The 14,547-nt window shown below is 33.7% G+C and overlaps 1 protein-coding gene across 9 annotated transcripts in view; it reads right to left on the bottom strand.

Annotated features, from left to right (window-relative positions):
• LOC115877125 overlaps positions 1 to 14,310 on the bottom strand; it is a 35,332-nt gene extending 21,022 nt beyond the window's left edge. For 5 of the 9 annotated variants that reach the window (XM_030893248.1, XM_030893243.1, XM_030893246.1 and 2 more), the window contains exon 1: positions 14,047 to 14,310. The gene's annotated coding sequence lies outside the window, so the exon portion shown is untranslated. Of the gene's footprint in view, positions 1 to 6,437; positions 6,613 to 14,046 lie in introns of those variants that run through there. The other 4 variants (XM_030893247.1, XM_030893241.1, XM_030893244.1 and 1 more) reach the window with 4 other exon arrangements.
• Between the last annotated feature and the right edge of the window lie 237 nt (positions 14,311 to 14,547).

Raw genomic sequence — 14,547 nt, forward strand, 5'->3', positions numbered from 1 at the left:
CCTCGCACACGGCGCCCCTCGCACACGGCGCCCCTCGCACACGGCGCCCCGGGCGGCCGCCCGGCCCTTCCGCCGGCCCTGCCTCCTTCACATGTTTAGATTTTTTTTCTTTGTAGTTGAGCCCATATTGTTGAATTTCTTTATTACTTATTGTTGTATTTGTTACACCAGAACACCTCATCACTGAGTGCGCAGAGACGACGACCGTTCGTGCCACGAACTTTGGTACGACTGATGTCGAGGATGGAGAGCAGGCCTCTGTAGAGCCGTCTCAGATACTGGCTTTTGTGAAAGCCCTGAGACTGTATGATGAGTTATAGCTCGATATAACTCAAGAAAGGGGAATACAATAGATCTGTAAGGTCGCGGTGATTAACTCCCCTCCTGTCTGCTAATTCGTTGTAAAATAATTCATTTTGTTATTTTCAATGATGTTGCCTAAATATTGGCTGTTGCTCAATTTGTTACGATTATACGATTACAAGTAGACCATTACGATTTAGGAGAGTAGCAGGGTAGCAGGCTTAAAACAGGAATATTACAGGAGAGCTGTGCTAAACATGATAACACGTGCTAAAAATAGATTTTGAAAGTGTAGCATTTGGTTTACAGACAGAAATGTTAACACGGATGCTGATTTGTGGTACAAAATGATCAGCAAACTGAAATGACAATAGTACCTAGTGTAGTTATAAGTAGATATTTATTATATTATATTATTTTATTTAATCATCCTGTATATAAGAATATTAATTAAGTAATAGGTTTAACTGGGTTCATTTAGGTAGCCTAGCATAGTAAGCAAAACATGTATTCTGTTAACGAGACATTTCACAGTTGAATGTAATTAGTTTTAATGTTTTAAATATAGACTTATTTTATACTCCAAATGGAAGATTATTGATGAGTAAAACTACCCCTTAAACCCAAGTTATTACACTAGTCGTCAAAACAGAGAATTATAATGGTTCAGAAGAGAAGATGAGTGTATTAACATGATATGTTGATGGTAATATGTATAGGTATTAACGAGTTAAAGCCTGATGTAATTGTTTTACACAAAGGAATAGAAATTTCTGTTAAAAGTGCTTCTAGACTCTATCATTGACTTTTTCAACTCTTTTTCCTTCGATAGTATAAGCGAAAATCTCCAAATCGTATTTTTGACTTTAAAATGTAGAATGTTAATCACCGCGACCTTACAAATCTATAGTGTGTTCCCCTTTCTTGAGTTATAACGAGTTATAACTCATCATACAGTCTCAGGACTTTAACAAAAGCCAGTATTTGAGACGGCTCCACAGAGGCCAGCTCTCCATCCTCGACATCAGCCGTACCAAAGTTCATGGCACGAACGGTCGTCGTCTCCGCGCACTCAGTGATAAGGTGTTCTGGTGTTACCCCATTTTCTTCACAGAATCTGCATTCACTGTTGTTTCTCAGCTTCAGCCTACTGAGGTGTTCGTTGAGGAGACAGAGTGTCCTGTTAGAAACTCCGTTACAATCCGAAGATTGTTTTTATTTAAATCAAGGAAAACCTTTGATTTTTCTCGGTCGTAAGTTCTGAGGAACTTTTTCGAGTGTCTTAGAACGTTAGAGAACACCCATTCCAGGTTACGGATGGATTCTTCCAGATTCTTCAGTTCCGCTTTCAAGTATTGACTTTAAAACTAAGGTATATCAAAAAATCTGATTACAATTTAAACTTAGTTAACTTTTTATAAGCCATGTCTTCAATTGTTACATAGTATGTATACTAGTTGTAAGAGATAATCAGAATCTACATTAAAGTAAGTGTTCCATTTAATTGTTAAATTGCATAGTGCACTCTTCTCAAAAAATCCTGTAGGCATTTGCTTCTAATTCACATAATAATTCGATATGTTAATAAAAACAATAAATATTATGATGTGAAATAATTTAGATTTGCAAATCTAATTTTAAACATCTAAATACGATACTACATAAATATTTAGATTATTTGTCGGAACCAAAATCAAATTGAAGCAAAATCAAACAGAAGTGCAAATTTCATTTTAAATTGAAAGTCGCAATTAACATGTCATGTCAGTAGCGGCAAATTGAATAACTTTTAGATGCATTAATGCACATTATCACTAGTGAAGTTAGATGATTTACACTCCGAAAAAAGTTACCAGTAAACAGATTTTTAGCTTTTTTTAATGTGTTTTTGGCACTACATACTATAATACTTGTATACGTGTATATTATAGTATATATATTTGGTAAATTAAAACAGCAACCGGTCAAATTTTTTGAATATTTTAGAATGTTTCCAGCATCATTAATATATCTAAAATAAAAATAAACCTGGTATACAAAAATATTCAATTTTTTCGGGAATGTATTGGGCCCAGAGATATAAAAATTCGAACGCTCTGACGTGCACGTATTAAAAAACAAACCAGTTTCAGACCAATTTGTTTTCATCCGACCAACGGAAATTGACGTACGTGCACGGACGCGCCAACTCCGATGCAATGTAACCGCCTGCGTACATATCATTTGTTTGTTTTTTGCTGCGTGCACGTCCGAGCACGTACGACCAAAAAAACGTACGGACACGCATCCAATGTAACCACGGGCTAAGTCTTATTAATTCGAATACCACAAAATACATCATCGGATGGTATGAGGAGGAAAAATGCATTAGAAAGTACAAATAATCTACTTTTTTTCCAGCGATAAAAATAGTTCTATCAGTGAGAGATGTTGTGCAGTTAAGTTTGGTTTGGTAAAAATTAGTCTGGATAATCTGTTAGAATGGGTAATATGTCTGGCGGGTAAAAAATTGGATAAAAATTATTGAAACGATTGCCCATATTTTCGCAGTGAAAAATTAGTCAGATGATAATTTATATTATAATTATAGCTGCAAATAATAATCTGGCTAATGTAGAACATACCGAAAGCCTTGTCAGACTCGTCCAACGCTTGCCAGGCGCGCTAAATTCGGCATGTTCAATTATACAGGTGATTTTTGTCATTTGTACATGTTTTTAATTTTCATAATTTATGATAAGAAAAGTATTGGTTTAGTGCAAAATTTGGCTATAGATAAAAATACTTTTCTCAACGTTTTCATACCCCAAGATTCTAAAAAACATGGTTTTAGCAAAATGTCAGTCCGTCCGCCCGTCTTCAAAAAACTTTAATCACCAATAACCTTGTAACTATACGTATGATTGAAAAAAAACGGCATCCAGTTGGCTTGGAAATGACGATCGATGACATTCCTCGTATAATTTTACATATCAAATGAGAGCGATCTTCGTTTCATAGCCATCGCTGACGCAGTTTTTAAGTATAGGAAAATAAGGGCTACAGATTTCAAAAATCTGTCAAATTTTCAGCCAGAGTGACTCTCCTCCCACTTAGGATGTACCAGACTGTTATTTCCATTAATAAAATTATTCACTCTAATAAATGTCAAATATTTATAACTGGGAAAATAAGTGGACTTTTTTTTTCTTCTTATCGATCAATCAACCCAAAAATTTTAGCCAGACTCAAATTGTCATTTAATGTCACCCTCCACACACATCCGAACATACTATTATATTCACCCACTGGAAAAACAAATACAACAAAAATTCACTGCCTGCTGGACTACATAATTCGCTTGAATAACACTTTGCATTAGTGTCATCACTTATAAAACTTTGCATTAGTGTCTAACAGATTTTTCCGAACAATTTATCTAATAACTATTTGGTACAATTTATTGTTCCCAATAGGTCTTTACGAGTGTAAAATCAGGTAATTAGTAGAAATTGGGGTGTTGGATGAACTTATTATTAATAATATAATTAGCAAAATAAAATTACACTAAATCACCACAATACACCAAAACACTTTTACTTTTACACTGGACGCGCGTTTCGCTAACCATGTTAGCATCATCAGCAGATGATTATAAACTAAAGTACAATCTACAAGTTGAGCGTTTATATACTCGCCCAGTAGGTACCGAGTGGGCGTGGCAAAATCTGGCCAACCGAGTCAGAGCCAACTGAGCGTAACAGTTAATTTCCGCCACTAGAGTAGTAGGAATAAAGAACTTGAAGGAATTGGACCGTTGACTCTGTTCATACTATTTTTACATTTATTAATTCTGATGCTTTCATATGCATCTAATTGCCTGTAATTTGAGACTTGTTAATTAATTTTAAATTATTAAGATCTATACAATGTTCTTTATCAACAATATGTTCGGCAACGCAAGATTTATACGGTCTACCATATCTTATCTGAGCTAAATGTTCTTTAAATCTAGTTAATATTGATCTTCTAGTTTGCCCAACATATTTCTGATTACAATCTTTACAAGAAATTTCATAAATACCCGACCTTTCCAGTGGAGGTGTTTTATCCTTTGGATTACCTAATAATTGTTGAAATTTATTATTAGCACTATACACAAGTTTATAATTGACATTCTTAAAAATTCCTTTTAGACAGGAGACGAAAAGTCGAATTTTCAGAAATCATTAACCTATACCTACGTTTTCTAATCAATTTATCAACTAGTGAAGGAGAATATCCATTACACTCAGCTACATTGATTTAGTCATTAGTTTTTTTAGTCAATCATTAATGATTTCTGAAAATTCGACTTTTCAAGTGGAGAAAGATACGTCTAAATATTTTTCAATACCGTTTGATAGAGAGTTATCCCGTGGTCTAAAAGGAATTTTTAAGAATGTCAATTATAAACTTGTGTATAGTGCTAATAATAAATTACAACAATTATTAGGTAATCCAAAGGATAAAACACCTCCACAGGAAAGGTCGGGTATTTATGAAATTTCTTGTAAAGATTGTAATCAGAAATATGTTGGGCAAACTAGAAGATCAATATTAACTAGATTTAAAGAACATTTAGCTCAGATAAGATATGGTAGACCGTATAAATCTTGCGTTGCCGAACATATTGTTGATAAAGAACATTGTATAGATCTTAATAATTTAAAATTAATTAACAAGTCTCAAATTACAGGCAATTAGATGCATATGAAAGCATCAGAATTAATAAATGTAAAAATAGTATGAACAGAGTCAACGGTCCAATTCCTTCAAGTTCTTTATTCCTACTACTCTAGTGGCGGAAATTAACTGTTACGCTCAGTTGGCTCTGACTCGGTTGGCCAGATTTTGCCACGCCCACTCGGTACCTACTGGGCGAGTATATAAACGCTCAACTTGTAGATTGTACTTTAGTTTATAATCATCTACTGATGATGCTAACATGGTTAGCGAAACGCGCGTCCAGTGTAAAAGTAAAAGTGTTTTGGTGTATTGTGGTGATTTAGTGTAATTTTTATTTTGCTGTGTAACACCAAAGTTTCCAAACCTCAACTGTAATAATATAATTAGTTATTTTTTAAGTTAATTATTTATATCGTCTAATTAAACTTAACATTATCAATAATCAATGTCTACATGTTTGTTTGTATCTCGCTTTTGTTTATTTTGTTTCAAAACAAAGTGTAAATAGATGGGTCCATTAGTCTATGCAGCCTCTTTACGAAAGATGGATTTCGTTCTAATAGGCTGTCGAGAAATCCGCGTGGGTTCAAACTATTTGCAAGTTGTTGTTGGTTTATATATTCTGTAACTTTACGTCAATAAATATATATTGAAAACATGATTATGTTATTATAAGACAGTATTTTCCATGCCATATATGTTAACATATGAAGGAGTTTATCGTTTATTATGAACATAGAACATAGTCCATCGATAGTCAACTTTCTTTTGTGTATTTCTCATTTTTAAGATACAAATTTAAATTTTAGCCTAATATTCAAACAAATATGGAAAAATATCGTTATATTATTAATTATTGGATTAAAAAAAGGAAGTTTATAAGATCTAAATGTCATGCATAATCCATGCATATTCACTATCCTTAATAAATAATACCTTTAAACCATACAACATGAAAATCTGAAAGGATTTCTTCCGTAGCAGTTTGTCTAATTTTCTCTAGTTTTGAGTTATTAGGTTTAAAAATTAAAAAAAAAGGAAGCCATTGGATTTTTTTCTGTATATGTATACAACCCTTTTAATTCACGATTTTCAATATCTTTTTTTGCAAAAAAACGCTTTGGCGTGTTCCTGGGGTCGAAATATACCACCCCTAAAAATATTTGCACTTATTTAAGATTCACCCCGTATATAGTAACCTAAAATTTAGTAACTAACTAAATTAAATAAATTAATATTTTTGGTAGTGACTATAGCAAGAACTTAAAAGGCAACTGGTTTTATTGTTTCGCGCAATGTGTGCCGTAATATTACAACGATATTACTATACAAAAATGGAAAGATAACAGCAATCATACTGAATATTAGCCGTTTATTGATTTTATTATTCTATATAAAATCTATCTAAATTTCATCTAATTACCTACCTTATTTCAACTTAAGGCCATATATTCCGTTTTAGCTTTTAGCGCCGTTTAAACTATTTAGTCGCTACATTTTACTGAGTTTAAACCTTACTTAGATTATATTAGGTTTAAACGATATTCCAAGACCGATCAAATTATACGACTCTAAATACAACCCGACAGCACCACTATAGGTATACGTATGTTATCTTTTCACAATTTGTCTATTTATCGGTACTCATTACTAATAATACTCAACATAACATTTTGCAAACATTAATATTATACCGGGTGCGTCTCAAAAGTTTCCCACCCCCTATAACTTTTTTATATTTTCTGATAAAAAAAAACAGACTTGGTATATTAGTATATGATACTCTCGGAATTTTTTTACTGAATTCGATAGTAACAGCGCTCTCAGATGGAGCGGACCGTCCGCGCGGATGTTTTTTCAAGATAGCCGTCGACGAACTCATCCGGACGGAGCATATGCGACCCATGTGAAATTGTTCATATAAACTCATGGTACTTGCTCGAAGTCACGGACGATCCGCTTTCATATATGGTTTATTTCAAATTGTAACATGCTGGGTTCATAACGACAATTTGACTCGAAATACCATCTGTGTTGTAACAAATTATTCGTAAAAAATGGTTTTTCCAAATATGCACACTTGTTCCATTTGAAAAAATTATGATATTATTAAAAATACGATTTGGGCATCTCTTAAGCTCCGCGCGCACTGAATGGGTCTCTATTAAAATAAATGAATATATGTTAAAATAAATGTAAGCCCGCACCACATTAGATCGGTGCGCTCGGTGCGCTTTGAGCTATCGGCGGTATATATCGAATATTAAGTACATATCATACTTAATATGCGGTTCTTTATAAAAATTTCTTACAAGCACGTAACCTATATTGTTTACTACACTTATTCAATAACTGAATTAGAAAATCTTCTGATTAAACTCATTTATTTCTCATCTCGTTTTGATTATCTCACATTATTTTGAAAATCGAATTTAAATATCGTCAAAAAACTTATCATATTATTTAATTTTTGGTTTGTTTTGACGTTAGTAATAACAGCTGATAAATAGTCATCCTATGTTACTATGTTGATTGCCTCCGTACAAGGTACAAATAGAGAAAATAATATTTATGTTTGAATAAAATATTTGTACATATATCTACCGAAAGATAGTAAAAAACCGCGTCCAGTTGGATGGGAAATGATGATTGATGACATTTCCTATATAAATTTACATATAAAATGGCACCGACCTTCATTTCATGGCCATCGCTGATGCCGTTCCTTTTCGATAATACGGTACTATAAAACCTATTTATATTTTTTCTTTTTTCAATTTTCTTTGACTTTTTTATTGTATTTTAAGTTTTTCAAATCTTGGTTTTAAGTCAGTAGTGAATAAAACGAAACTTGTGTTTACATTTTGTTTAATGATTGACGTTTCGACTAATTTTAATTCGGTCTTCTTCAGAATCTATAATATACAATACAATTTTATCACTAACAATGTGTTAGTGAGAAAATTGTATTGAGATTTTTCTTACCACAAACGTAGAAAATTAGTTATACGTATATTATAGATTCTGAAGAATTAAAATTGGTCGAAACGTCAATCATTAAACAAAATGTAAACACAAGTTTCGTTTTATTTAACGAAACTTGTTAACAAGACTCAAAACAAAGATTTTAAAAACTTAAAATAAAAGCTATATATAAATGTTTGTAATAACACTTATTTAGATTAAAAAACTAAAAATAGAAGTTTTATTTGACTATTTTTCATATCTAGATTAATTTTTAAACAACAAATTAAACCCTTTTGAATGATACCAAATTTGTTAAAATCGGTCAAGCTAAGAGTCATGTAGTATATTTTATCCCCATCTTCCACTCTATTTCACTAATTTTATGTGGTTTGTTAAGATCTAAATATATTAATGTGTGTTTGGTTAAGATTTAAATAATATTAATTTCCATCATAAAGCATAAAATACAAAAAGTTGCATAAAAATATAAATAGTAATAATACTTTATAAGTTTTTGAAATGCCGAATGAATTTGACTAAATTTGAATAAACTTCGCCTCGTCTATGCTCAAATTTATGCTGGTGACGTACTCTCGACCGTCGATCGTGCGACTCCAGTGCGCGGCTACAATCGACTTCCCGACCGGTCGTGCCGCTCTCGCCGATACCCCTTCAGTGCGCGCGGAGCTTTAACCGGCACTTAAGACACGAAAAATATTGTAGTACGTATACATCGGTGCGCTGCGCATATTTGGGCGCGCGTTACTTTTATACTTTTAACGAACATCCCGCGGTCCATAGAAATCCCGCGAACATTCGTCTGGTCGTTAATCATGTCTCTATCGTGTGAGAGGAACTATGCAATTTTAGTGATGAGTAGTGCGGCTCTTTGAACACTCCAATAATAAACAATAATCAAAGAAAAACACAAAAAAGGGAATTTATTCAAAGGAAACACACATAGTCACTGATAAATGCGTGCGGTATCTTCACCGGCCGTCCCAACTGAACAACGAACATAGAAAGCGGAGCGTCGAAAAACCGACTAGAGATGGTTCGCGGCAAGCGGTTTGCGTGCAGAGCGCGCGCAACCTGAAAACACGTACCAATACAGGCGAACCGGTGCGCGCGCGCCGCGCGTTCGTGGCGCAGCGCGCCAATGTATACGTACCATAAGGCTCCTTGAACATTCATGGCTCTCTAGATTGAAATTTAAAATATTTTTTTTTAAGTAAAAATGTCAAAAGTTGACATATGATATGTCATTCACATTCATCATATGTCCATGTCGAATAAAGTAAAAATATACCGAGGGCGCCATTTAAAAATGGAAAGTTGTAGTAATTTCTGGTGAAACAGGAAGTGACCAAAAACAATTGAATACGTCAATCAATTCTAATTTATGTCATATACTAACATACCAAATCTCGTTTTTAATCTGAAAAAATAAGAAAGTTATAAGGGTGAAGCACATTTGAGACGCACCCGGTATACTGTGTTCTTATCTGAACATAAAAATAAATTTAAGTTTTTTAATAAACATTTTCCACTTTATTTTAAGGAAAATCTTGTCTAAAACCTTAGTAAGGAATTACTAGAATAAAGAAAATGTTTTGATCTAATTAGTTTCTATAAAGTTTATTTTTAGTTTTAAAAAATAAAATTAGGTTTCTACCAACTTAACCGAAAAGAAAATCCGGGTCAAACTTTGGTTGGAACCTTTGGCGTTACCTGTGGGGTTGCCAACAGCAAAATAAAACACTAACTCACTACAATACACCAAAACACTTTACTTTTAAACACTGGACGCGCGCTTGCTAACCATGTTAGCATCATCAGCAGATGATTAAAACAGTTTTTTATACATATTTCATAAAAATACAGTGTTTTTTTCACCTATAGCTCAGTCCTTGGCCACCCAGTGTCTGGATGATAGTTTTTCTAAGTAGGCCATGGCTTCACTACAAATGTGAAGTTAAAACAAATCAAATATATAAATAATATCTTTCAACAAAATAAACTTCATAATAAATTAGGTTAATTATTCAAAAATAGGGCAATTTGCTAAATAGAAAATAAATATCTTAGTTCTAAAATAGATTTATTGAGAGTTTGGTATTATTTATTTATATTTTATTCACTTTTTATTTATATGTATAGATTTTAAATTTTATACTTGATTTAAATTTATTTTTAAAATCGTATCGGAATCATTTTTGTACAGTACAGGCAGAACATTTATTTATTCGTATTTTCAAAAATTTGAAGTATAACAAAATTAAATAATGAGTATTTTTTGGTATTAAAATATTCTTAACGATAAAATGGAGATTGAAATAAATGCCAGAAATAATATTTTTAACAATTATAAAACCTAATATTAGATTTTTTTTCTTATGCACTTAGCAGTTTACATTAAACAAATATTTAACAGTATAAAGGTAACTCAACAAGTAGTAATAGTTTTTAAAATATTTTTCAAGTGATTGGAAAATAAATATTTATACAGTACGTCTGCTGGATCTGTGTCTATGAAAGGAATGCGGACAAAAAATATTTAAATAAACAGCAATATATTTTATACGTCGACTTGACGAGTACGTCACCGCATATCGCTCCGCCCATTCATCTTATTGGCCACTTGCAAAATTGTGGAATTTTTATTGACGGGGTGCGTCGTCTAATTTTTTACGAAACACATCGAGAGAATATCGTTTCCCCTCTCACGGATACCCCGTAGCTACAGAACGGGCAGACGTACTGTACATATTGTTATTTTTTTTAGTTACGCAGAAATAATAGTATTAGCATTAATTTTAAAATTGTCTTAGTCAATAGAAATTTCATTCGTTATTTTATTCGTTATTATTTATTTTATTTTGCTATCTTCCTTTGCTCTTTTGACCACTTTCTATTATACAAAGAATATACCACTTTTCAATCTAAACTAGTTTTTTTTAATTTATGGTGACAATGTAAAAATCTATTCACGCAGTTAATTTTACTCAATATATGTTTCTCCTATAAACTTTGATATTCTACAGAAATTGTTTGCAGTTTTTGAATAACAGTGTGAATATTTGAACAATAGAGTATGATCTGGGGAATGACAATGGATTATAATTTTAGCGAGGTCAATCTCTAGATGTCATTTATTAAAAATTAACATAAAAATTGTCAAAAATTAACACTAATAATTCACAAGTTTACAAATTCGGGTCAACTTTTGGACCCGAGCAGATGAGAACGATTCTTAACGTTATTTTGATGCCCTGAACTCAGATTTTCAATCCGTTTGTCAAGAGCTTTGTTCGGGTTCTTGTTATTACCGATTCTGAACCGTCCTAGAACTCTGCAGCGCATGCGCAAATGAAATAATGTCTTCATATTTCCTTCTGCGCATACGCATCACAGTTCTAGGACGGTTCAGAATCGGTAATAACAAGAACCCGAACAAAGCTAAGATTGGCTCTAGTTGTCGAGTTCGCGCATGGCAGTAGCACTGCGCTCTTATAACGGCCCGGGTAGTTGACACACGGTCAGTTGACGACGTTGCATTAAACATCATTTGGATTTGTATTGTGATTGTGCTGCGGAACGTGTGAAAATATAGAGAAAACGTTGCAAAGTCGATTCAAAGTCTCAATCGCGAAGGACCGGCTTTCCAGTACTTAACCAAGTTGTTTCCAAAACTGTCATACGCAAAAATCAAAGAAGGAATATTTGTCGGACCTGATATTCGAAAACTAATGGCTGACGCAACGTTAACAAAATGTTAACCGCTTGATGAGGCAGCAGCATGGGCATCGTTTCAAAGTGTTGTTCACAACTTTCTCGGTAATCATAAGTCACCGGATTACAAGCAAGTAATCGACAATTTGTTGCAAAATTACCACAAAATTGGAGCTCGAATGTCTCTCAAGATACATTTTCTGCATTCACATCTTGATTTTTTTCCACACAACTTGGACGACACGAGCGACGAGCAAGGAGAGCGGCTACACCAAGATATAACGAAAATCGAAAGGCGATACCAAGGATTTTGGGACGAAGGAATGATGAGCGATTACGGTTGGACCCTAATCCGTGAAACAGATCCCAAGCATCAGTTCAACCTCTGTTCATTTCTGAATTATATTGTTTAATTCAATAAAACTGACCGTTAACGGTCAAAAATACTAAAATTATGAATTTATTGAATATTTCGAAAACTAGAACCAATCTTAAAAAATGGAGTCCTGATTTGGATTCAGCTCCAAAAATTATCTTAGAAATTGCTTTTAGTTCGTCAGGTCCAAAACCGTGTATACTTGTGATATAGAAAGATTAAAAGAATAGAACGTTTCCACACAAATCCATTTCCAAAAAAAATATTTGTCTCGAATTTTAAACTATACCATTTAAAAATCATTTTTACTCAATATAAAAATAAATTACAACCAGCTTTTAAAAAATTAAGAAGGGTACGTCTAGGGCTTGACCTCGTCAAAATTATCGTCGATTGAAATTCCAGAGCTGTCTTTGCCTGTTGGCTTCCTCACCTTTGTCACAAGCACGGATCCAGTTCTAAGTAATATATTTTGCGGGTGCAAGACTGGTTGCGGAAGCCGTTGCGGGTGCCGTAAAGGCGGTGACTTCTTGAGCTTATAGACGGTAAGAGGAAACTGGATGGACAACTCAAAAGGTACAAGGATATTTTTCATGAAACCTTGAAGGTCATAAGCAAGCAGAATCAGTGTGAGGAAGCTGCGCACGAAAGAACTCAATGGAGAAGAATTGTTAACTCAACAAAGTAATGAGAGTTTTGAATGTCTGGAGTGCGGAAGAGAGATAACACCACGTATCGGACTTTTCAGTCACAGAAAAGGTTATGAAAAAAAAACGCCTTGCTTAACCTTGATCTTCTGATGCGTGTCAAATACTCGTCAGCGAGTAATGGCAGTAAGTAAGTATTGTGTTTATATCTTCACATGTAAGTACCAGACGATCAAAATAAAAACGGTATCAAAGACGGCTGGGAAATGACGATGATAATTTTGGCAAGGTCAAACCCTAGACGGCATTACTTCATTTTCTATGGCGCTTACTGCCAGTTGGCCTTAAGAAGGTCGTAATTCATTTTCATATTTTGTGTGCCTGGAAATGATCTATCATTTTTAATCTTCCTTCAATTTTTTTTAACTTTAAATTTTGTGTCAATTTTTAGTAAATAACGTCTACAAATTGATAGTCTAAGGTCCCAGGGCGATTAGACATAACTTATTTTCACAAAAAGAGAATATTAAATCGAAAGCAGTAACTATTTTTAAAATATTTAAATACTTTACTCGGAAACGCTTCTCCCGTGCTCATAGTCGCGGCTGAATAATATTTGTGTTTAGAGGATGTTTGGTCATTACAATCTGTCTGACTGATTAAATATAACTTTATAATAGCTGTCTTAATAACATTTGTAAAAATCAGATATGTAAAAATAAGTAAAGTTTATTTATTTCTTTTAGTTACCTTTCTCACCTGGTATCTGCCAAGGTGTCACAGGGGAACCCTAAAACACGCCGGTATCCAAAGCACATGAGAGCACTACTGAGTGCCTAAGGTTTCATCCTTGTGAATATAAGTTACGTCTGATCACTCTTGGATCTTACTCTATGAGTTCGTTTTAATTATTATCGTTTTTTTATCATACGGTATCTTTTCATAGCAAACACCATATTGGCAAAGCAGTGCAGCACTGGTGCGCCGCTAGTGCAATTGTTAAAAATTAGTTGATTTGGGGCAATTTTTTAAATACTTGAAGAATTGAAGAACCAGTTCGATACTGTTTGGACTTCGGCAGCGCAGTTAGTGCCGCACGTTGTATTAACGCTCGTGTTGCCCTAGTTCAGTTGTCGCGCACCATTGGCATTTTTTCTTGCACGAGGTTAGTTCTAGTTCCGCTTGGGGCAAAACTTAATTTACCAATGGTATTTGCTATTAGTGTTTAGAGACGTGAAGTGGACATAAAGTAGTTAAGACATAGTTAAGAGCTCAAAAGTAACCGAGCTATCTTTTATATTAATACAAACTCACCGTTTCATAACATACTATAGCAACAAAATAACAAAAAAAAAAGTTCTCACTAACATCCGTTCACAACAAATAAGCTCTACGAAAATTTGGCATGTCACGGCAAAATTTGCTAAATCACCGAGCACGGAAATCTGTATTTGTTTTTTTTATTTTGGGACTTTGCGTCGATACCGATGCCGCATTTAGCAGGTACGAGGCTTAATTTTCACGAAAATTTCACCTCGCGTTTGGCGAGAGATCGTGGATGGGTTAGCGCCGATCGACGTTAACTGGCAAACTGAACAATGAGAGGTGGGAAACGTATCAAATTTGCAGCAATGTTTTAATTTTAGAACATCAATGCTAAATATTACAGAGACATTTTCTATTTTCATTTTACCCGTTTTTTTTTCGCAAGATCCGAAAACGTTTCAAAACAAACATTGTAATATCATAACAAAATAACGTTTGTTAAAGAAAGACAAATAGAACAAGGGATATCCATCTACAATGTTTTAACCG

The sequence above is a fragment of the Sitophilus oryzae genome, unplaced genomic scaffold (assembly GCF_002938485.1).
Source record: "Sitophilus oryzae breed Bouriz unplaced genomic scaffold, Soryzae_2.0 scaffold_1442_pilon_pilon, whole genome shotgun sequence".
NCBI classification, from domain to species: domain Eukaryota; kingdom Metazoa; phylum Arthropoda; class Insecta; order Coleoptera; family Curculionidae; genus Sitophilus; species Sitophilus oryzae.